Here is a 25,141-nt window from a genome sequence, read left to right on the forward strand (position 1 = left end):
TGAGAGGACAGTATCAGAGCAGTCATCTTGGTGAACATTTGAAATCATCTGGAATTATGACAGGCCAGTGAGATAGGCACTAAAAGCTTGAGGCTTGAGCAGAAGAGAGCCAGCTTATCCAGATGATTGTAGCAGGGGGTGGGGAGGTGGAGGTATGGTCTGGAGGCCTTTTTCAGAGGGAAGAAAGGGGACTAATTTGGAAGTGGAAACAAGGTACAAGGTGAATACCTCCTTTTTCTACCCCTAGGCCCAGTAGTATAAGGGGTGTGGGACAGAAAACAGCCATAGGTAGGGCTGTAGAGAGAGCAATGGCCTCAGCAGTGAGATTGCAGATAACTGAAAGCAAAACTGTGATTTCAGGTAACTAAGAGCAAAAAGGTGAAGGGATCATTCAGACAAGAGGTTGAAGATACAGGGGATTTTGCTGATATTGGAAAGATTTCAGAAATTGAGGGAGGAGTGGGAAGAGAGGTGGTTCATGAAAGGGGTTGTACTTAGCCATGTGGGGTTGAAAGTTGGAGGATATGGAAAGACTCGAGTCCTGGGATTCTTGTTCTAGTGGTATAAAGAGGGACAGTGATCATAATGAGATTAGTCTCTGTGTTTCAAGGCAAATTGTTGTGTAAGCAGGTGCAGAATAGAGATGTGGGAATAGAGTAAAGCGGTCTTATTACTGCTGATGCCTGTGGAGAGGCTGGGGGAAAGGCAGAGAGTTGGAGCTGTTACTTGCTTTCTACTCGTGGGGCCAAAGTGGTCTGCAGTAAAAAAGCTGTTAATCCAGCTCTTCAAACTAGAATTCCCTTTTCTGTTTTCTGTTGTTTTTGCCTTCCCTGCTTCCATTTTTCTCCCCTTTCTTACTGAAAAGTAGAATCTTTGGATGTTTTCAGTACCCTATTCTTAAATATCCTGGAAACTGGCAAATGATGTTATTAGCTTGCTGGAACATGATTACAATAAGGAAGTGGGGAGGCTCAGCTTTACAGTTGGAAAGGGAAGGAAGGGAAGAGGTTTCAGGCAGAATCAGCTTTTGATTCCTTAAATCTGGCCAAGAAACAGAGGACTTAGAAGAGGGAAAGAGTTTGACTTGTGTCCTGGGAGGGGAAAGGAAAGTGTTATTTGGAAGGACAGAACCTGCCTGTGGATTTGTGCCCTGACAGAGTCCTTAAAGAGCTGTTGCTGGATGGCAGACTGGACTATTGCTAGATTCATTCATTTCAATGGATGTTTCTTAGTACTTACTACATGCCAGACACTGGACTAGGTGGTTGGGAGATCAGGTGGAGCAAGTAGACAGCTTCTTGCTTACCTGGATTTACAGTCTAGCAGCAAAGACAATTAAATAAGAGATTACAATTTAATGTGAAAGCTCTGATAGAAGTAGTGAGGGTTTTTGGGAAGCCTGTAGTAAAAGCATTGGATTAGTCTCAGATTGGGGGAGGGAGGGAAAAAATGCAGATCCTGGCGTTAGTGACATTTGAACAGGGACCAGAAAGAGCAGGAATTAGCCAGGCAAAGAGAATAGGGAGAAAGTTACATGTCCAGCAGCCACAGCTGGACTGTCTTTGGCTCTCCAACATCCAAACCTTATCTTACCCAGGGGAACAGGGAGCAGAATCATCTATTCTCATTGCTGTCTTTATCCCCAATATTCCTGTACACCGGAGGTTGACAAACTGCAGCTCATAGGTCTGGCCTGCTGCTGTTTTTGAATGGTCGGCAAGATAAGTATAGTTAGCGGCTCAAACTGCAAGCCAAGAATGGTGGCAAAATTCAAACCCAGATGTCTGAATCCCAAATCTGGTTTCATTCCACTGATCACATTGTATTATAACTAGTTGTTTATATTTTCATCTCTCAAGAAGAGACTTGAGCTTGAAGATGGCTTGCTTTTTCTTTTATCTACCATTTCCAGCACAGATTGAGTCCCAAGTAAATGTTTTTTTGTTGTTGTTTGTTTTTTGATTCATTCTTCTTTTTTTTTTTTTTTTTTTTGTCAAATTGAAGTACAGTTACAATGTGTATAACACAATGTCTCAGCCAGGCATATACATACATATATTTGTCTTCATATTCTTTTTCATTGAAGGTTATTATATGATAAAGTAAATGTTTATTAAATGACTTTCATGTGTATAATTTCATTTGCTCCCTTGTACCTAATCCTGTGAGAATAACACATACATAGAACTTTCAAATGATTGATATTTATTTACTCTCTTACATACCATTTCTTCCATTTTTATTAGCAATATATCTATATTTTTTGACAGGAAAATAGGATTTATTGGTGGTCGTGAGTAAGGAGAGGATGGTGCCAAGGCTCTCATGAGTGCAGGGCCGGCCATTTGTATGGGGGTGGGGGCCACGACTAGGTCTGTATTTGACCCCACAGCCATCCAGAATGAGCCTTTATTAGCAATATTTTTTAAAATGTCACTTAAAATTATTTATATTAAATGTAACTAAATATAATTAGAAATATTTTTGGTATAACAGATGCCTTGAGGAGTTACTTACTGACATACACGTCCAGCTCTTTGTTTTTATAGTGAATGTGGTTGGCCCTCTGTATCTGCATGGGTGCATTCAACCAACTGTAGATTGAAAATATTTTTTAAAAAATTCCAGAAAGTTCCAAAAAGCATAACTTGAATTTGCCATGGGCTGGCAACTGTCTATATAGCATTTACATTGTATTTACAACTAGCTACATAGCATTTTCATTGTATTAGGTATTATAAGTAATCTAGAGATGACTTAAAGTGTCCAGGAGGATGTGTGTAGGTTATATGCAAATACTGTGACATCTTGTATGAAGGACTTGAGCATCCAAGGATTTTGGTATCTGCAGGGGTCCTGAAGCCAATTCTCCATAGGTACTGAGGGACAACTGTAATCTCAGAATGCTAGATATTTCTAGTTTTTGTCAGTGTTTTATAATTTCTGTGTATTCCTTTGTCAGTTGTCAGTTACAGCTGCTGTCTCCCCCTGCCTCATTTTAAATTTGCTGTTCCTATCATTTATGGATTCAGAAACTAGATATCTAATCTTATTAAAACTGTGTATAAAGTAAGTATATAGTCTTGGGGATAATAACCTGTGAGTAAAGTGAAGGTGAGGTGGTTTTGTTCTTAAGGATTTAAGATCTCCCAGTTGGAGAGATCAAACATACTGGGAACAATTATGATGCAAAAGTATATTAACTCCAAACTTGTATATCCCATTGCCCACTTAACATCTCTATGTGGATGGATGTCTAATATGCATGTCAGACTTAATATGTTTCCCCCAAGATTCTTCCCACAGTCATCATATCATGTCCTTCCGGTTCCTTGAGCCTTAAACCTAGCTGATGCCTCTCTCTCTGTAACATCTCACATCTATTCTAGTTTTACCTTCAGAATATGTACTGAATCTGATCACTCTGCTGCTACCACCAAGATTCAAACTGCCATTCTCTCTTCCTTGGATTATTGTGTTAACCATCCGACTCATTTTTCTGCTTCTGCCCTTGTCTCTGTACTGTCTGTTCTCAACAGACATCCAGAATGATCCTCTAAAAAGTCAAATCAGGTTGTCACTCCTTTGCTCAAAACCCTCTCGGGGCTTTCCATCTCCTGTAAAAGACAAAGTTCTGAAAGTGGCCTTAAAAGATTTTACAGAGCCTGGCCTCAGTTTGCCTCTCTTGCCTAATTTCCTATGACTGTTTCCCCTGGTCGTGTCCCTCTACCCAATAGTGACATCCTTGCTGTTTTTCTCCAGGCACCAGGTTATTCCTTCTTCAGAACCTTGATCCTTGCTGTTACCTGTCCCTGAGATGCTTTTCCTATGGAGGTAGTGTGGCGTTTCCTCTTTCTTTCTTTAGGTGTCAGGCTCAAATGTCATCATTTCAGTGCCGCTCTAGGTCTCCTTATCCCTTTGATTCTGCTTTATTTTTCTCCATAGCACTTATCAGCATCTGACAGACTGTGTGTATGCATGTGTATTTTAATTAATTAATTAAAATCTAACTTTACTTTTTTTAATTTTGTTTTTTATTGAAATGTACTTGATTTACAATGTTAGTTTCAGGTGTATTAACTGCTTTTAAAAATTTGTTTCACTGCTCTCTCCTCATAGGCATAGAGCAGGTGTTGGCAAGCCAAAAACGGCCCGCTGCATGTTTTTGTAAATAAAGTTTGATGAGCACACAGCCATACTTACTCATTAGTGTATTGTCTGTGGCTGTTTTCACACCACAACAGCAGAGTTGAGTATTGCAACAGAGACTGTATGGCCTGTAAAGCCTAAAATATTTGTTGTCAGGCCCTTTACAGAAAAAGTTTGCTGACCCCTGGGCTAGAACAATGTCTGGTACATGGTAGGTGATTGAATGAGCATAAAGGAAGTGCTGACTGGCAGGGCACAGACTAAATTGTTAGTGAAGATATGGGTTAATATTTTAAAAGTTGTTATTAGACTTTAATAATTAGGATAATTTGGGAATATGTCAACCATAATAATTTGTTCTAAATGAAGTTCTTGAATTTATTATAGTCATTATTACCTGATAGCAGAGATGTGCCAACCTTTTGAAGGCTAATTAATTTGGAGTGATAGTGTTCCAAAGGCATAAGATCCTTTTAAATATTACCTTTTAATCTAGTGCTACAGAAAGGACTGTAAGTAATGAGTAGGTAGTAGTTGTTGGCTGCATGCTGTGAAAAACATGAATGTACATAAATGTATATTCCTCTCAGGCATTTATGCTAAAGGAAGGTCATATGGAATAGATGATGATGATGATGATAAAAAAATTTGCATTTGACTTTGGAATATGTTTTTGGATTGCAAATGGATTAACCTGGTTATTCCAGATACTTCTAATAGTGTTTTAGCATAATAAAATCAAATTGGAAAAAAACAGCTTAGAATCTGAAAAATTGTATTACGTCTGGCATCCTATCTTTGTTCAAATCTTACCTTTTTAAAACCTGCATCCAGGGGATAAATAGTATCAGTCACACAAAACACCTGTGTGGAGAGGTGGAGAGGATTCTAGAAGTGTTTTAGTTTTAAAAGGCCTTTACTGGTAGCTGAGCTGAGTGTAGAGAAGGAATCTTTTTTTTTAAATAGAAGTACTGGGGATTGAACCCAGGACCTTGTGCATGCTAAGCATGTACTCTACCATTAAGCTATACCCTCCCTCCTAGAGAAAGAATTTTAAATCTTTTGCTTATTGGACTGTAATATGTATGCTTAAAAAACAAATATAATTTTTAAATGGTAAAGAATTCTAGAATCAGGGCTGGAAGAAACTTTGTCCAGTAAATATTTGAATGTACTCTAGCCACTCTTTTCGATACTGGGTTACAGATGAATAAGACAAGAGTCATTGCCCTCATGAGACTGTCTAATCCTCATTCCCAGTCCCCACCTTACCTCATTTTATGTTGTAATAGAAACAAAAGCTTGAGAGATGAGATACCTTGTCCAAGGTTATATAGCTTGTTACTGATAGAACAGAACTAGAATGCAAGTTTCTTATATGGGGGGTGAAAGCAAAGAATTTGTTCATTTGGGCAAAGTTTTCAGTGCTCACTTATATGCTTATCCCTTTCCCAGGTGCTGGGGGGTACAATGGTAAGTATAATGGCCATATCTCTTTGATATAGAGTATAAAGGGAATTTTTTTTTGGAAATCAGAATTTTTCCCACTATGTTGCATTATGCTGCTTACAGTCTTTTATCTCATGGGAAGGTTAGAGGCTTTCAAACATTCATTCTTTAATGTGACTTAGTTCAATGAGTTTAATGTTTTTCTGACACTAAACTGACAGGTCTATTTCATTGAGGGGCTTTTGAATGAGGAAGGAAGAATTAGGTAGTTGTGGACTGTCTGAGGGAGGTAACCTTTATTTATTTCAAAATTTGTTACAGGGCCTAAACTTCTGCCCAGTGAGTAAGAGAGAACCTTTCTTCTCTCTTTCATTTATATGTATATGTATATATACATATACATACACACACATATAAAATACATATATTTTTTAATTGAAGTATAGTCAGTTTACAATGTTGTACCAATTTCTGGTGTACAGCACAATACTTCAGTCATATAGGAACATACATATATTCATTTTCATATTCTTTTTCCCCATAAGTTACTACAAGATAATAAGTATAGTTACCTGTGCTATACAGAAGAAATTTTTTTTTATCTATTCCAACTGATATTTAAAATCAGCTGTGTTACGGGTTAAATAGACTTTTGCACACTGACCTCTTTCCTTTTAGTTACCCAAACTCGGCAATATGTGAGATATGTACTGGGTATGTGTACACTTAGGAGTATATTTATTATTCAGTGCTCAAAAGAATCATAAAGCAGAAGCAGAATGCATATTTTATTCTTTTAAATTTCTTGTCAAACTGATTATGATTATGTTTGATTTTTTTCTTCTCAGTTGCTTCCTAAAAAAGCCCAGACATTTGACAGTCTAGGAAAAAGTGAACAAAGGTCAATTAAACTGCTGCTAAATAATTTAGGATGTTTTAGTTATTTGATGGCATGGAGGATTAAGGCTTTTTTTCTTAAAATGTCTGGTTGGAAGTGCTTATACAATGGAGAAAGTAATTACATTTTCAGAGTAAGTTATTTTGACCTCCGGCCTCCTTACTGTTCCTATTCCAGAGCACCTTCTGCCATTCTGCTGGGGCCAATTAGTTCTTGGCTCAGCTGTTTGAGTTTCTGTAAAAGAAGCTGAGCTTAACCATGTTTATAATCTGTGAACATCAAATTCCATTTCTTCTAAGAGCTAGAATGTTAAATTCCTTTCAGTGATCTAAAACATGTTGGAACTTTGTATCTTCAATGTAAAATATTTATTTCTCTGCATGTAGATCATGGCATTTAACAATGAAGAGACCTTAGAAATAGTGGTTTTTATATATTAGTGATGATTATTCTAGTTCTGCTGCAGGTATAACCACTTTTAAAACACTACAAATTAGTATTATGTTGCAGAGGAGGTAGTATGACTACCAGTCTCAAATTACTTAATCATTAAAAAAAATTTGTAAAGTAAGTGAAATGATATACTAGTAAGCAGTAAAATATTGACTCTGTGTGTGTGTGTGTAAATATGGGTGATTTCAAATAACAGTTAGATACATAATTTGAAAGATAATAATTATCATGTTATAATTGTATGCATTTAAATCAGTCATAAAATATTTTTCACCACGGTCAGATCAAATATTTCAGCTGGGGGAAGAAGAAGGAGGAGGTGGATGAACATGAAGATGTTGTTTCATGTTATTTGGTTGTTAATAAAGGAAGGCACACTAAGTTGGACCTCCCACCATTTCAGGCTAGGGTCTGTCTCCAGGCATGTTGTTGCAGTCATCTATTGCTAAGGCACAAAACCACTCCAAACTTGGCATAATGCTCTCATGGTTCTGGGTGTTGACTGGACTCAGCCAAGTGATTCTTGCCTGAGTTCTTTTATGCACTTGTAGTCAGATGGGCCTAGAGTTACCTTGGAGGCTTCCATCCAGACTCACATGTCTGGCACCTGAGCAGGGAAATGCAAATCAGTAGAAGCTGAAATAGTTGGGGCTCTTTGAACATCTCTTTCTCTCTCTATTTCTGTATATCCTTTCCAGCATCGGGGCTTCATGGTAGCCAGACTTCTTACATGGAGGCTTAGGGCTCCAACAGCACTTACTCTGAGTAAGAGAGCCAGAAAGATACTGTCTTTTATGACCTAAATTCAGAATCATTGTCATTTCCACTGCGTTTTATTCATTAGAAGCAAGTCACTAAGAATGACCTGTATTCAAGGGTGGGGGGTGGAGAGAACTAGACTCCACCTCTTGCTGGGAGGAGTGTCAAAATTGTGCAGACCATTTCAAAGCCACCTTAGTCTTTCTTCCCTCTGGCTATGAATTATTTACATTCCTCTCACATGCAAAACACACTACCCCTTCTCAAGGCCCCCAGAGTCTTATCTAGTATAGCTTCAGGCTGAGGCTTGAGATCCAAGATGTCATTTAAATCAGATCCAGATGCAGTTAAGGCTATTTAGATTTAGTCCTTGAGTTACCCTACTTTCACTTTGAAGACCTGTAAACTAAAGAGTCATGTTATCATCCCCTATGCCCAGCCTACCCTATATGCCGCAATGGACAGGCATAAGATAACAGCTATAGACGCTCCTGTTCAAAAATAAAGAAAAATGTAAGGAACAGAATAGTCACTGCTCCATACCAAACCTGAAGTCCAGCCAGGCACATATTGCTAGTTCTGTGATTAGGGTTCAGCCCCTGCTGCCTAGGAGCCATCCCCTTCAGCTCTTGGTTTTTCCCTCTGAATATCCTCCCTTTCCCATAAAATGAATCCTGTGTTTGCAGGTGAGTAATTTTCTCAGCCTGTTTCCTGCCCATAGAGGTTTGGGCGGGGTGGGATGCAGGTCCCAAAAGCCTTTTTTCATTTTGTACTGTTTCTGTCCTTTTTAGTCCAAGGTGACAATGCTGCCGAACATAAAATTCCCTGTGAATCTTATTGAGGAGTTCAATCTCCTAGACAAAAAAGCCACACTTACACGTTGATATAAACCCTTCTCTACCTTAGGCTTTGTAGAGAAAGAAATAGTTTTCCTCAACCCTTCTAGGGTCGCTGGCTGAGTTTGCAAATTAAACTGACAAAGACTGATTAAGAGGAGAAAAGTATACAAATTTGTTTACTGTAAGTTTTATGTGAAATGGGAGACATAAATGAAGACCTAAATATTTAAACCTGAGTTTTTTTTTTTTTTTTTTTTTTAGCCTTCTAGGGATAATTTGATTGATTGATTGATTGACTGAAGTATAGTCAATTAGAATGTGTCTATCTCTGGTATACAGCACAATGTCCCAGTCATACATATACATACATGTATTCGTTTTCATATTTTTTCCATTAAAGGTTTTTACAAGATATTGAACATAGTTCTCTATGCTACACAAAAGAAACTGTTTTTTAAAATCTATTTTTATATATAATGGCTAACATTTGTAAATCTAAACCTGAGTATTTTTATGCTAGGTTTGATGAAGAGGGGACAGTGGAGAAATATGATGGATCAAAGAGTATGAAGTAAGTGTAGTAAACTGGGGGAAATTTAGCAAAGTCTGTTTTTTGGGATTCTTCTGTGTCCCTTTGTCTTTGGAGATAAGGATGCTCCTTTCTTCAAGTGTAGGGAGTTGCCTCTTACAGGGCTTTTTTTTTTCCTTCCGGGAGAATGGTTGAGGGGAAGGTCAGAGTGACATTCCTCATTCTGCTATTTTCTCGAGATCCTTCATCTTAAAACAGGGTGTCATATTTTGGGGTGGCATTTCCTGAACCCTGTCAGCTCCCTTTAAGCCTTTTGTGGTACAACACCTTTAAGATTCTTAGAAGGCCTTTGGTTTGGCAGAATCTCTGAGGCTCCATCTTAAACTCTTTGAAGTCTTAGGGGTAGGCAAACCATGGCCAGTGAGCTAAGATTTGTTTTTACATTTTTAAGGGTTATAAAAAAAAAAAGAAGAAGAATGTTGAACGGAGACTATATATGGCCCTCAAAGCCTAAAATATTTATCTGACCCCTTACAGGAAAAGTTTGCCAACTCTTGGTCTAAACAAAAGTTTAATCTTGAGGCCATGTTTCCCTGACTCTGCCTTAGTTTGATCTTTGCCCAGGGTATTTCTTAATTTGAAAAACATTTGCTATATGGGGAGCCTGGGTATAAGAAACATTTATTTTTGGACCTAGCAAGTTCTGACTCCTTTATATGTCCTCTATATTCTGCCTGGAAATCATGTAATTCCTTTTTTGTCTCATCTTTCTCCACCTGTACTTTGTGGCACACAGCTTAAAAAAAAAAGCACTTGACTCTTTTGACATTCTACCTGGAAATCTCCTTACCAGTTCATTTATCAGTTCATTAGATATTTTCTGTTTTTCACATTACTGTAGATGACATCTTTGCTAAACTTTCCACCATAATCTAGTAAGATTCTCCTTTCCTATAGCTTCCAGTAATAGTTTTTTCATTTTCTTTTAAGGCAAGGATCAGCAAACAACCTTTTTCTGTCAAGAGCCAGATAATATTTTAGGCTTTTTGGGCCATATGATCTCTGGCACACCTACTCAACTCTGCTATTGTAGTGAGAAAACAGCCATAGACATAGACTGTGTAAACACATGGGTGTGACTGTGTTCCAGTAAAACTTTATTTACAAAAACAGGCAGCAGGCTGAATTTTGCCAGTAGATTGTAGTTTGCTGACCCCTTTTTTAAGTCTTTATTGACAGCTTCTACCAGTGTCCTTAAGATCCTTCAGGCTTTACTAACACTTTGAAGGCCCTTGCTTTCTCCTGCCACCCAGTCCCAAAGCCAGACAGCTTAACTTTTTGTTATGGAAACAACCCACTCCCTCTACCAAAATCTGTTTTGGTTACCTAGTGCTAGGTAATACACCATGCCAAACTGAGTGCTGTAAAACAGCACTCCTTTTTATCTTTTATGGCTCTGATGTTTGGGCTCAGCTAGGCAGTTCTTTCTCATGGTTTTCCATGTGCAGGCGATTGGATCATAGCTGAGGCTGGAATCATTTAAAAGTCTTCCTCGCCAAAGTCTGTTACTCAGTTAGAGGCAGATGGTAGCTGGACTTGGAGTCATCTCCAGGGATTCCTCATTCACAAGTCTGGTGGTTGAGCTGGGAAGACTAGAACGGCTGACACTCAGACTTCTCTACCCCTCCGCGGCCTTCTCCCATAGTCTCTCCAGCATGAGGGCTTTAGGGTGGCTGGATGTCTTACATGGTAACTCAGGACTCCAAGCTTGCCTGAACTGGGAGGCACCAGGCAGAAATTTTATCATCTTTTATGCCCTAACTTTTGAAGTTGCTGAGTGTCACTTCCGCTTCATCCTCTTCATGGGGAGGAGAATTAGACTCTACCTTTTGATGGGAATAAGATCAAAAAATTTGCAGAGATGTTTTAAAATACAAAATGGCCCATACATACACCTATCAGAATTTTTTAGAAGCTAGACTGTATGGTGGGTCATGCTTTGTTAGGGCAGGCTTTCTACTCCCTGTTCATGGGGTGGTGGAGGTAGGAGATATCCTCCCTTTATTTAATGTTCAGCAATGGATTTGTGAAGAGCCCTGGAAGGAGACTTCACGGTAAGAAATACCTCTTTTCTTCAGCAGAGAGGACTTGGAAGTTTTGGACTTGGCCTTCCTTTTCCTCTCTCTTCTTTCTTTTGTATGAGTGTAGGCGTAATAGTGCTTCCATCCTAAAAGAGGAAACAAAAGGAACAAAGAGAAAAAGGAAAAAAACTGCCGAACTATTAAAAATTCTGGTTTGAATTGATTTTTTCTTAAATTGAATATCTAGTTTTCTTAATGCCTGCAGGGATACCTTTAAGGGAAATTTTGAAGAGGGCATGGGTGATAGAAGTGATTTTACTCTAGACTCTGGATAGCATTAGGGAATGGTCTCGAACCGCTCTACTGCCTGACTGCCTGAGAAGACTTTGCTTACCTTATTATAGTGACCTAGCTCTGGAGCTAAAATATTTGAAAAAGTTGGAGTATTTCTTGATATGTGTTTGTAGAGGCTTTTGTGTTATTTTTTTCCTTTTTTCTCTAGACGAAAAGAAGGTGTCAGTGAGTATATTTTGCTTTATTTGTTTAGGGTCAAACAGGCAATGTGAATATTGCATTTTTGTGTTCTCATTTTGTTTTCTTTTTCTTCCAGTGTTGCTTCTTTCTTTACCTTTCTCTTTGGATTTGTATATCATGAGAGATTCACCCAAATTGTCTGACGACCTGAAAAAAAAAGAAAATTGCTTAGTGAATAGAAAGTTGTTAAAGAAATAGCTGCCTGCCATATTGCTCTTCCTACTCTGGGAAGAAGAAATGCCTGAATTTAATTATTTACCTGTTTTATTTTTCTTGATATCCAGATCTATACATTGTTGAATTGGGGGTAGAGGGAAAAGCCTACTAGCTGTTATTTATTTTTCAGATAGTAATACTTTTTTGTTTGTTTGTTTTTGAGGGGGAGTAATTAGGTTTATTTATTTTTAGAGGAGGTACTGGGGATTGAACCCAGGACCTCATGCGTGCTAAGCATGCGGTCTACCACTTGAGCTATACCTTTCCCCTGAATAATACGTTTTAATAGTGTACGATGAAAATAAAGCCAAAATGATATTTAATTATCTTGCACTTTTATTTCTTTCTATTTTTTAATTGAAGTATAGTTGATTTACAATATTGTATTAGTTTCAAGTGTACAGCAAAATGATTATTACATGCGTGTGTGTGTGTGTGTGTATATATATATATATATATATATATATGTCTCTTCTTTTTTTGATTCTTTTACATTATAGGTTATTACAAGATATTGAATGTAGTTCTCTGTGCTATACAGTAAATCCTTGTTGTTTAACTGTTTTATATTTGGTAGTGTGTATTTGTTAATCCCATACTCCTAATTTATCCCTCCCCCTTACCCTTTAGTAACCATAAATTTGTTTTCTGTGTCTGAGTCTGTTTCTGTTTTGTGAATAAGTTCATTTTTTAGATTCCACATGTAAGTGATACTATATATTTGTCTTTCTCTGACTTACTTGACTTAATCATTAGCTTTTATTTTAGATGATTCTGTTTTTGTTTTTTTCTACTTGGTCTTTGAAAAATACTTTTACAGAGCTTTAATAAAATCCTAGAAATACGTACTCAAAGTTTAAGAACCTCGAGAAGAGTCAGAAAAGAAAGTTTTGAAATGGGTTACACTCCAAAGAAGAACAATATATTACCTTGAACTACTGAAAATGTTGAAGACTTCTCACTTTAGTTCTTTAACTTCAGTTGCAATTTGGAAGAGGTAACATCTTTTTGGGAGAGTAGCATTCTGTACCTTTCCCTGGTTGTTTTATTCATTTGCCTCCTCTTTCCTACTAATTGACAAGTATTATTACCTCCTGAAAGGTTCCTGTTGATTTGGAGGGAGTAGAGGAGGGGAGAAGGAAGGGTTAACTTGTCATGCTTTTAAATCCGGTAGTATCTACTTAACTAAGTTTAACTAGATGAAAACTTACCTTTTAGAATATTTAACGCATGATATGCTGCATGCATTATGCATTCATTTTAAGAATTATAATATAGTAGCATGGATTTATGAATGACATGGGCAGCAAATTATTTCCAATTTAAATTACTCTGTTCGTTTTTGGACAGAATAATTACTTGCTAGAGTAATATTTTTCTGGCATGTTACAAGCCATGAAAGTGGTTTGGAAGGATCTGAATGAATGCTGAGTGTAAAGATTTTTGGTAAAACTTGATTTTACTCTTTCTTTCCTCAGAGTGTCAGGGGATTAGTTTGATCTTGAGTGAGGAATAAAGCTGCTTTGTGAAACCAGTAATCCCTTAGAGACAAGTGGTATTAGAGATATTTTTAATCTGGGTCTTAGAAGCCAGAAGATTTGACCATTGATACACCTTTATCTCCTGCATTAATAAATTTGAAATATATTGTTGATTTGATATTTAGTTTGTATATTGATTTCTGTCTTTGGCTTCTTTAAACTGTTTGTAAATATTTGATTCAGGTTACTTTGTTAAAAAATACGTAATTATTCTGTCCTTTCATGTGACATACACCAATAGATGACAACTATTATTTTGAAAACAGCAAATGTATTTAATATTTTTATGATCATACAGATGTTGACTGGCAGAAAAATCTTTTGGATCGAAAAAACATTTGTCAAATGTAGATTTTTAGTTCAATATGAAGATGTACCATCTATTTTTTAGTGACTAGTTAACAAAAGTAGTTCAGAGAAAAGATTCTAAGCATTTCTGAAATGATGAAGCTTCTGTTCTTGAGACAGTGCTTTGTTTACACTGCACTGGGGGATAAAAGCAGCTGCAAATATCACTCCAAAGAGTTTTTTTGTGAGTTATGGGCTCTTTCAAGAATGACCAACTTCAACAATGACTGCTTCTTAGAGTCTTAAAATTTCAGAACTGGGAAGAGTCAAGGCCTAATTTTTGTCTGGTTTTCTTTATATATATATATATATATATCTTATACATATGCATTATGCATTCTACTCATATATATATATGAGTAGAAAATGATGTTTCCTTCCCTTGAGCTTTTGCATTACATTTTTCATTTTCCATGGTAGCTACTACATGTTATATGAAATTCATTGCTAAAGGATTAAAAGTTAGAACCATGATTTTCATGAAATATAAAATAAGAAAGTGTAAAAGATGTTATTTAACTCATTAATTAACAGGAGAACCAGTAAGATGTTAAAAGTAATTCCAAGGAAAGTTCAAAGTACTATCTATGTCTGTATCTATATCTAGGATCAAGTATGCTGAAATGAATTTACAAATGGATGCAAAACTGGCTTTTTCCACAGGGACATGAGGAAATCATTCTTCCCTCACTGGCCAGAATTTGTTTGCAAGTGTATGGACAAGAATGCCTTGTATTACTGTCATTTATCTACAACTTACAGTTATAAAACAGCTCAAAGATCATGAAGAATGCAAACCTTTTAGAATCAGGTAACTAGGAAAGTGCATATTACACAATGCCTAGTTGACCATTGAAGATGCCAGGTGATCTTTTTGGTCCATTTCAAAGTCTTTCACAGTTTGTCATAAAAGGACAAAATAAATGGATCTGGATTCTGTTTTTTGACAACAATTCTATGTGTGTTAGTCTTAGACACTTTCATTCCTTGTAAATGAAGTCAGTTTTTAAAATGAAGGAAAATTAAGTTATTCTTAATGGATGGATTTTTCTAGTATCTTGATAGACATTAGAACACTTAGATTAGTGTTGAATTTTGGACTGTTAGCAGTTACCTAAACCGCCAGTGGCTTTGAATAGTTAGGTAGCAAGTTTCATAAGACTACCAATGCCTAATATTTTGTAGATACTCCATTAGTAAAGACATAGTGATAATTTGAAGGAAGGTAGAACCCTCCTGCCCTATTTTAATTCATTAAAAAAGTATTAATTTATTACAACTTTAGCAACTTCCCAGTGTTAAATACTTTTTATCTGGGTAGTTGAACCCAGCGGGGGAGAGGGCATGGAGTTGGCATTATCTGCTCCAAATTCATGATGTCTACTTTTTTTTTTCTCTTTCCACAGAAAACTGTTAGCTTTAATTATGAATCTCAGCAAAGGATATCCATTATTAGTGTCTTTACATTAATTTGTACAAAGGTGCTAAAAAGTCATTTAGTTGGAATTGTAAGAATTCGATGCACTTGTTTGTGGTTTAATTAAATCCAATATGAACAATTTTCAATATACAAGAAAAGCAAATAAGAGAGAAGGAAAAATATTTTATGACTTTATTAAGAGCTAATTCTTGTATTACCATGATCCCATTCTAATTCTGATATATTTCACATTGATTGGGGAATCTACAGGCTTCAATCAGGGTTATCACCTACTTCAGCAACTTCTAAAATATCTATTCTATAACAAAATTAATTTAAGTATATTAAACTATATCACTCGAAAAATACTGTTACTATATTTTAAGAACAAAATTGGTGTCTGATATTCAACTAAATCAATGAACCTACTTTTTGCACATTATGAAGGAATAAATAATAAGATTGCCATGAAATCTGGCAGAGACCATAATTTATTTACAATACCACAGAGCTTCAGTACCTGGAAAGAATCTTACCGTTCACTTAGTTCAAGCCAGTCTGCAGATGAGACAATCCCATGTATGTCGCTGCTGTAGAGCTACCTAGTGGCTCAGGCTCAAACTCCAGATATTTTCCATCTATATTTCATGGTGTCTACTTTTAACTGGACCTTTCCTGCTTCATGACCTTTTTAATTTCTCTCATATTTATTCCCTTGCACTTTCCTGATTTTGACGCAGCTTTGGTATACTAGAAAGAAATAGAATTTGTAGTCTCATATCCCTGGGTTTAAATCACCACCCCACCACTTACCAGCTGTTAGAACTTGAGAAAGTCTCACAGTCTCAAGTTCTTCAGTTAAATAGATAACAAATACTAAGCAGGATTACATGAACTTGGTTTATAAGGGATGTAACAGCACATGGTGGGCCGTAAGTATTTTCTTTCTTACTCCTCGCAGGCCCTCAAACCTCCCTGCTTTCTCTCCTCTTGTTTCCATTACTCAGACAGTTGGGGTCATTTGGTATAACCTCCCTTGTCTTCCCTCTTCTATATCCATATTTCTTCCTGTCTTGTTTGTTTGTTTAAGAAGTATGTTTCTTTTACCTCACAGGGTTGTTGTGAAGATTAAATAAGATAATGTGTATGAAATTGCTTAGTACATTTCTAGCACATAGTAGGCATTAAAAGAAGATTAATTGGAGCTGAAAGTAAGGCTAATTTTATATTTGATATTGCCTCTCTAAGTTATTTTAGACTTTTATAAGTATTACCCTTCTCTGTACTATGTTTGATCTTTCCTTCTCCTCTTTCAAAAAGCATTCCTTTTTTAAAAGGGGAAACTCTAAGGGAAAACCCCTTTTGCTTGGCCTTGCTGGAACTCTGGCTAATATCCTGTTTCTTTCATTCCCTTATTGTTAGACTTCTCAGCTGAATAGGTAAGGGGTTTGGCTGCCACTTTTCCATCTCCACTCTCACATTAAACCCCTGCATTCTGACATATTGTAATTCTCCCCTGAATCTGAAACAGCACCCTCCCAATCAAGCTCCCACAAGGCTTAGAATGTAGTAGGTATTCAATGAATATTACTTGAATAATGAATGAAATTAGAAGCTTTAGAGTACTATCACTGAAGGCTCACTAAGGCTTTGAATCACTGCTTTTAAAGAAATCTGATAAGAAACCAGACATTGTTTGCTTAGCAGTGGTTTTGAAATAGATTCATGTTATGTCAGTATCTCACTCTTTTTCACTGCAGTGTATTGTATTCTACTCTGTGAATATACCACAGTTTATGCATCCATTCTGTCACTGATTGATGTTTAGGTTTATTTCTAGTTTTGGCCTCTTACAAATAATTCTGCTGTAAACATTCTTATACATGTCTTACATGTCTCACATACATGCATATATACATGCATTTTGTTGAGCATATACATAGGAGTGAGACACCTGGTTATAGGATATGCTTATGTTCAGCTTTAGTAGATTCTACTGAATAGTTTTTACACTCCCACTAGTAATGTGTAGAAATCAGTTATTCCACATCCTTCAACAGCCCTTTAAAAAAACTTCGTTATGTATTTGTTTTGTCATTTTGTTTATGTTGTGTATTTGGTTTTTAGAAATATTATATAGAATATTCATGAACCCACCATTTAACCTAAGAATTTTAATATTGAATATAGACAGTATTATATGTTCTCCCCTCTAATGTCCTCTTGCCTTTCAAGGTAAATACTATCCTAAGTTTTCTTTTTTTTTTTACTCTTTCCATTACCTTTTCAAAAAATAGTTTTATTAGATGTATATGTGTATCTAAATAATATATTGTCTAGTGTTACTTGTATTTAATTTTTTAAACAAGAACGTCATGTATATGTAATCTGTAAATTTCTTTCATTTTATGCTTAACATCATATTGCTAAGATTCTTCTGTATTATTGCATGTAGTTGTAGTTGACACATTTTCTCTGCCATACAGTATTTCATTTAGTGAATACATCACAATTTATTCATTTCCTGTTGATATTTGGGTTGTTTCCATTTCTCATTGTTAAGAATTCTACGTTTTCTGGTGTACCATGAGTAAGAATTTCTCTTGGCACTGAATGTAATTTCTGTGTCATAGGATTGATAAATGTTCTACTTTACAAAATAATATCTGTATTCCAAAGAAGTTGTACCAATTTATACTCCTACCAGCAGTAGATCAGGGATGAGATCCTTATCATTATGAAAGAATTTAAAAATATGACCTCAGTTACTTTTATAGGTATAGGACTATTTACGTTTTCTTGCTTTAAAAATTGATTTACAATGTTACTTTAGTTTCTGGTGTACAGTGAAGTGATTCATTTATATATATGTGTATACATATATTTTTTCATGTTCTTTTCCATTATGATTTATTACAGAATATTGAATATAGTTCCCTGTGCTATACAGTAGGACCTTGTTATTTAACTGTGTTATATATAGTAGTTTGTATCTGCTAATCTCAAACTCCTAATTTAGCCGTCTGCCACCCACTTTCCCCTTTGGTAACCATAAATTTGTTTTCTATGTCTGTGAGTCTGTTTCTGTTTTGTAAGTAAGTTCACTTGTATCATATTTTAGATTCCACATGTAGGTGGCTGTCCCTATGAATTTGACTACTCTAAGTACCTCATATAAGTAGAATTATACAGTATTTTGTGACTGGTTTATTTCACTTAGCATAATGTCCTTAAGGTTTATCCATGTTTTAGCTTGTGTTGAGTATTGGCACATAGTGATTCATCTTAAATACTTATTAATTGATCAATTAATATTTTTTAAGTTAGCAGGTGTATTAGAAATCACTTTTTCTATATGCATAGGATTTCCCTTTATGGATTACAATCAGTGAATAAAGTTGCTCTTAATTGCCTTGTTTTGTTTTTGCCTCATAGCTGCCTCCATTCCCTTGTGCTGCTTGTGCATCTGTGCTTCAGGGAGATGGAAGGAATGGCCTTTTTGTATGTGTGGAGTGGGGTAGGGGTGAAATGATCAGTATTGTTCAAAACCTTATTGAAGAATTTATATAGATGAGGATAATTTGGCTTGATTGGACTTGGGTTACAGCCACCTGCATGAAGGGGAGGGTACAGACAACTCTTATCACCCAGCTGGCAGTGAAATAGGAAGACAAACATATATGTATTCCTGCTTTGCTCCTTTGAGCCCCCTCTGCTCCCACACTTACAGCTGCCACTGGTGACTAACGTTAAGCAATTTAGAGGGTCCTGTGTCTTTTAATAGTATCAAACAGTTGTGGTATCACGTGGTTTCTGATTTTTCTGCTTAGAATGTATTTTTTTTAACATTTTTTATTGATTTATAATCATTTTACAATGTTGTGTCAAATTCCAGTGTTCAGCACAATTTTTCAGTTATTCATGGACATATACACACTCATTGTCACATTTTTTTCTCTGTGAGTTATCATAACATTTTGTGTATATTTCCCTATGCTATACAGTGTAGTCTATTCTACAATTTTGAAATCCCAGTCTATCCCTTCCCACCCTCCACCCCCCAGAATGTATTTTAAATTTCCAGAAATTCTATTTTGTTCCAATTTCCAATTCTGTGTTGTTCCAACTCAAGGTTTATATTTTTAAAAGGGAATTTATTGATTTTTCTAAATGAAAGTTTCATTTTCAAAAATAAAATTTATAGTGATCATTTCTTAGAATTATGGGAGTTTTTCAGTTAGGAAGGCATATGAATTGGAAAGTTAGTGCTAATGAATAAAGACATTTGTTGAGAAAACATACTTATGGAAATGTCTCATATTCACCTTTTTGACCTATGGAAGTCATCTCTTTTCTTCCTAATTATTTTTTAGAATGTATGAATGCATTACTTTGGGTCTTTCTCCTTATTCATATTCCTTTATAAAGCTACTGAGAATATTTATTGTCAAACCGAGTTATTGTGGAATAAGAACTCTTCTTTACTTTCTCACAACCAAAACCTTTTATAAGTCAGGGGAAAGTGCTTTTATTTGGAACACCTCCACTTTCTTATTTTTGATTGTTATTCTGCAGGTCTAGAGAGTTAGTGTTTGTAAGTTCTTACTGACATTTCTTCATCCTGTTGATTGGGTTTCTGAGTTGCAACAAATGGTATTTAGATTCAACTGATGTTTTTCAGCTTTGATTTAATCTACTGGGAAGTGATCTTTTTAAAAAAAAGTATTACAAGTATTTTGAACAGATTAGATGTCTGTATGGTTCTAATGCCAAAGTATAAAAAGGTAGATTGAAAAGTCTTTTTTTATTGAAGTCAGTTTACAATATTGTGTCAATTTCTATGTACAGCATAATATTTCAGTCATACATATACATACATATATTCCTTTTCATATTCTTTTTCATTATAGGTTTCTATAAGATATTGAATATAGTAGTTCCCTGTGCTATGCAGTAGAAACTTGTTGTTTATTTTATATATAGTAGTTAGTATCTGCAAATCTTGAGCTCCCAATTTATCCCTTCTCACCTCCTTCCCCACCTCCCAGTAACCATAAGTTTGTTTTCTATGTCAGTGAATCTGTTTCTGCTTTGTAAATAAATTCATTTGTGTCTTTTTTTAAAGATTCCACATATAAACGGTATTATATGGTATTTTTCTTACTACAGTGGTAGTAAGGCTGTGGAAAAACAGGCTACCTGTTTACATATCAATATGTAAAAGAGCTTTCTCTCTTCTCAAAAATATTTGCATACTATTTCATTGTATGAATAAACCATAATTTATTAAACTAATGTCCTGTTGATGGACAGTTAGATTGTTTCCAATCTTTTGCTCTAATAAATAATGTTACATTTGATAACTTTGGACATACCTGTGCAGACATTTGTAAATATGCTTGTAGGGCAAATTCCTAGAAATTGCCTTGCTAGGTCAAATAGTATATGCATTTTTGTTGTTTAATTTTTAGGGGGTGGGAAATTAGATTTGTCTATTTATTTGTTTGATGGAGGTAGTGGTGATTGAATTCAGTACCTCCTTCCTGCATGCTAAGCACAGGCTCTATCACTGAGCTATACCCTTCCCCCCAGTATATGCATTTTTTTTTTACCTTTTTCTTTTTTAACATTTTTTATTGATTTATAATCATTTTACAATGTTGTGTCAAATTCCAGTGTAGAGCACAATTTTTCAGTTATATATGAACATGTATATATATTCATTGTCACATTTTTTTCTCTGTGAGCTACCATAAGATCTTGTGTATATTTCCTTGTGCTTTACAGTATAATCCTGTTTATCTATTCTACAATTTTAAAATCCCGTCTATCCCTTCCCACCCTCCACCCCCTTGGTAACCACAAGTTTGTATTCTATGTCTATGAGTCTATTTCTGTTCTGTATTTATGCTTTTTTTTTTTTTAGATTCCACATGTGAGTGATCTCATATGGTATTTTTCTTTCTCTTTCTGGCTTATTTCACTTAGAATGACATTCTCGAGGAGCATCCATGTTGCTGCAAATGGTGTTATGTTGTTGGTTTTTATGGCTGAGTAGTATTCCATTGTATAAATATACCACATCTTCTTTATCCAGTCACCTGTTGATGGACATTTAGGCTGTTTTCCATGTCTTGGCTATTGTAAATAGTGCTGCTATGAACATTGGGGTGCAGGTGTCATCCTGAAGTAGGGTTCCTTCTGGATATAAGCCCAGGAGCAGAATTCCTGGGTCATATGGTAAGTCTATTCCTAGTCTTTTGAGGAATCTCCATACTGTTTTCCACAGTGGCTGCACCAAACTGCATTCCCACCGGCAGTGTAGGAGGGTTCCCCTTTCTCCTACAGCCTCTCCAGCATTTGTCATTTGTGGATTTTTGAATGATGGCCATTCTGACTGGTGTGAGGTGATACCTCCTTGTAGTTTTGATTTGCATTTCTCTGATAATTAGTGATATTGAGCATTTTTTTCATGTGCTTATTGATCATTTGTGTGTCTTCCTTGGAGAACTGCTTGTTCAGGTCAGTATATGCATTTTTAATTTTGGTAACTACTATCTAGTTGTTTACCATAGGTATTGTACAAATTGACATTCTCACTTAGACAGGTACCTGTTTTTCCACAGCCTTACTACCAGTGTGTATAATCCTTTGGGACATTTGTCAATCTGAAGGTAAAAAACAGTGTCTTAGTAGTTTTAATTTGCATAAAATAGGCCAAAATATTTTTTAATCTAAGTATACACATAGTCCTCCCTTAGTATTTGCTGAGAATTAGTTCCAGGACCTGCCACAGATACCAAAATCTGTGGATGCTAAAGTCCCTTATATGAGATGGTGTAGTATTTGCATATAACCTACAAATATCCTCTTGTATATTTTAAATCATCTCTAGATTACTTATAATACCTAATACAATGTAAATGGTATGTAAATAGTTGCTGGTGTGTGGCAAAAATCAAGTTTTGCTTTTTGGAACTTTCTGGATTTTTTTTTTCTGAATATCTTTGTTTCTTGGTTGATTGAATCTGAGAATGCAGAAACCAGATATGGAGGACTGACTGCATGTGGTATAAGAAGTCAGAGAGTATTACAAGGCTTATAATAATTAAAAAAAAATCAGTCCTTTGCTTCTTCTCCCCTCTCCCCTACTATTCCCTATTCTAGTTTTCCATGGGTAATTACAAACATTTCTTCTGGCATTAACCTCCATATTTCTGAGTAGCATGGCTATACTGACTTCTTAATCTTTTTAGGGGCAATCCTATTATGGAAGATGAGGATTTAATTTTCTTATGTTTTTTTCCTTCTTCACCCATCCTCCCTTTTTCCCTGGTTCTACTGATAGGTAGATTCTGTAACAATCTGTATTTTAAATTTAAAATAACTGCAAATATGTTTATGTACAGCCTAATTTACCTTTTATTTGTTAGTGTGTCAGGTTCTTATAATGCATGCCAATGTGAAAAGTTATGCACCCCAAGATTTGGAAATCATACCCTCTATATCTTGAGTACTTTGAACCATTCTGATTTCGTAACTACACATCATGTAAATTAGATGGGATTGCTGTTTTAAAGTTCTAACAGTACCTGAAATTATCACCTATTGCTAGTAACTCATAGTCTTGGTATAGTTTCCATTCATTTTTGTTAAGTAACTTATGTATGATTCTTGGAACCTTTTAGTTTTAGGAGACACATCTTTCATTGCAGTTAATATCAACCAGTGTTTATCAACCAGTGGTTGTCAATAAATGCCAGACATTCTTCTAAGTGCTACATCTGTATGAACTCACTTATATCATACAACAGCCCTGTGGGGAAGATGCTAGCATTATTTGCATTTTACAGATGAAGAAGCAGAGACACAGAGAAGGTAAGTAGCTTGCTTCTGGTCATTCAGCTAGGAGGTGGTGGAACTGGGATGGATACCCAGGCAGTCTGGCTCTAAAGCCCTCACTTATCCACTCACCACATTGCATCTATACTAGTGATGTACTTAACCTCAGTAGAGCATGTGTTTTGTTTTGGTTTTCCATGAGTAGTGATGGATTTATGCCAATCCATCCATGTTTAATATTTCTCATCCCTTTTTCTTTCTTTTTTTCCAAATCAGTGTATTCCTGAAAATTTTAAAAAAATTAAAAATTTTTATTGTGATAAAAAATACATAATGTAAAATTTACCATCTTAATCATTTATAAATGTGTGGGTCAGTAGTCAAGTATATTTATGTAGTTGTGTAACAGATCTGTGGAAATTTTCCATCTTGTAAAATTGAAACTTTCTACAGACATCCTTTTGTTTTATTGAGATTTGCTTTATTGCACTTCATGGATATTGCATTTTTTTACAAATTGAATGTTTGTAGCAACCTTGTGTCAAGCAAGTCTGTTGGTGCCATTTTTCCAACATATTGCTCACTTTGTGTCTCTATCACATTTTGATATTTCTTGCAGTATTTCAAACTGTTTCAGTATTACTATATTTGTTACAGTGGTCTTTGATCGGTGATCTTTGATGTTACTATTCTAGTTGTTTTGGGGTGCCGCAAACCATGCCCACACAAGACAGCAAACTTAATTGGTGAATGTTGTTATATGTTCTGACTGCTCCACAACTGGCTGTTCCCCTGTCTCTCTCCCTCTCCTCAGGCTTCCCTATTCCAAGAGAACAATATTGAAATTATAGGCATACTTTGTTTAATTGTGCTTCACTTTATTGCACTTCACAGATACTGTTTTTCTTTTTGTTTTTGTTCTTTTTTAACAAACTGAAGGTTTGTGGTAACCCTGCGTTGTCAGATCATGGTTAACAATGAAGTATTTTTAAATTAAAGTATGTACATTTTTTGAAGAGATAATGCTATTATTGCACACTTAGTAGACTACAGTGTAGTGTAAACAACTTGTATATGCACTGGGAAGCCAAAAAATTCCTGTGACTTGCTTTGTTGCAATGTTTATTTTATTGTAGTGATCTGGCACTGAACCTGCAATGTCTCTGAGTATGTTTGTACCTATTAAATCACAATATCCCATTTCCCTGTCCTTCTTTCCCCTGATAGGCACCATTCTGTTTCTGTTTCTCATGTAAGTGGAGTCATACAATATTTGTCTTTTATGACTGACACTTCATTTGACGTAATGTCCTCAAATTCATTCATGTTGTGGCATTTGTCAAGATTTCCTTCTTTTTAAAGGCCAAATAATATTCTGTTATATGTATATGCCACAGTTTGTTTATCTGGTCATCCGTTGTCTCCACCTCTTGTCTTTTATAAATAGTGCTACAGTGAATATGGGTGTACAGATATCTTTTCAATAGCCTACTTTCAGTTCTTTTGGATATATACCCAGAGGTGGGATTTCTGGATCATACAATAGTTCAATTTTTAATTTTTTGAGGAACCTTTATGTTTTCCATAGCAGCTGCACAACTTTATATCCCATCAACAGTACACAAGAGTTCCAGTTTCTCCACATCCTTGACAGTACATTTTCTGGGGTTGGTTGGTTTGTTTTGGTGTTTTGTTTGTCTGTTTGTCTGGTAGCAGCCATCCTAATGAGTATGAGGTGATACCTCATTGTGATTTTGATTTGTGTTTCTCTGATGGTGAGTGATGGTAAGCATCTTTTTGTGTGTTTGTTGACAATTTGCATATCTTTTTTGGAGAAATGTCTATTCAAGTTCTTTGTCCATTTTTAAATTGGGTCATTAATTTTTCTGTTGTTAACTTGTTGGGGTTCTTTATATATTCTGGATGTTAACCCCTTATCCTATAATGTGACTTACAGATATTTTTCTCCCATTCCATAGATTGCCTTTTCACTCTGTTGATTATTTTCTTTGATGTACAGAAGTTTTTGATTTTCACATAGTCCTATTCGTCTATTTTTGCCCTTTTTTGCTGTGTTTTTGGT

The 25,141-nt window shown here is 35.7% G+C and overlaps 1 protein-coding gene across 3 annotated transcripts in view; it reads left to right on the forward strand.

Annotated features, from left to right (window-relative positions):
- The window catches only part of SPATS2 (spermatogenesis associated serine rich 2), a 95,537-nt gene that overhangs the window by 17,202 nt on the left and 53,194 nt on the right, over positions 1-25,141 (forward strand). Inside the window, exon 2 of one of the 3 annotated variants that reach the window (XM_032492763.1) lies at positions 22,905-23,094. The exons of the other annotated variants lie outside the window; for them this stretch is intronic. The gene's annotated coding sequence lies outside the window, so the exon portion shown is untranslated. The remainder of the gene's footprint in view (positions 1-22,904; positions 23,095-25,141) is intronic. 3 annotated transcript variants of the gene reach the window in all.

This window comes from Camelus ferus, chromosome 12, assembly GCF_009834535.1.
Source record: "Camelus ferus isolate YT-003-E chromosome 12, BCGSAC_Cfer_1.0, whole genome shotgun sequence".
Lineage (NCBI taxonomy): Eukaryota > Metazoa > Chordata > Mammalia > Artiodactyla > Camelidae > Camelus > Camelus ferus.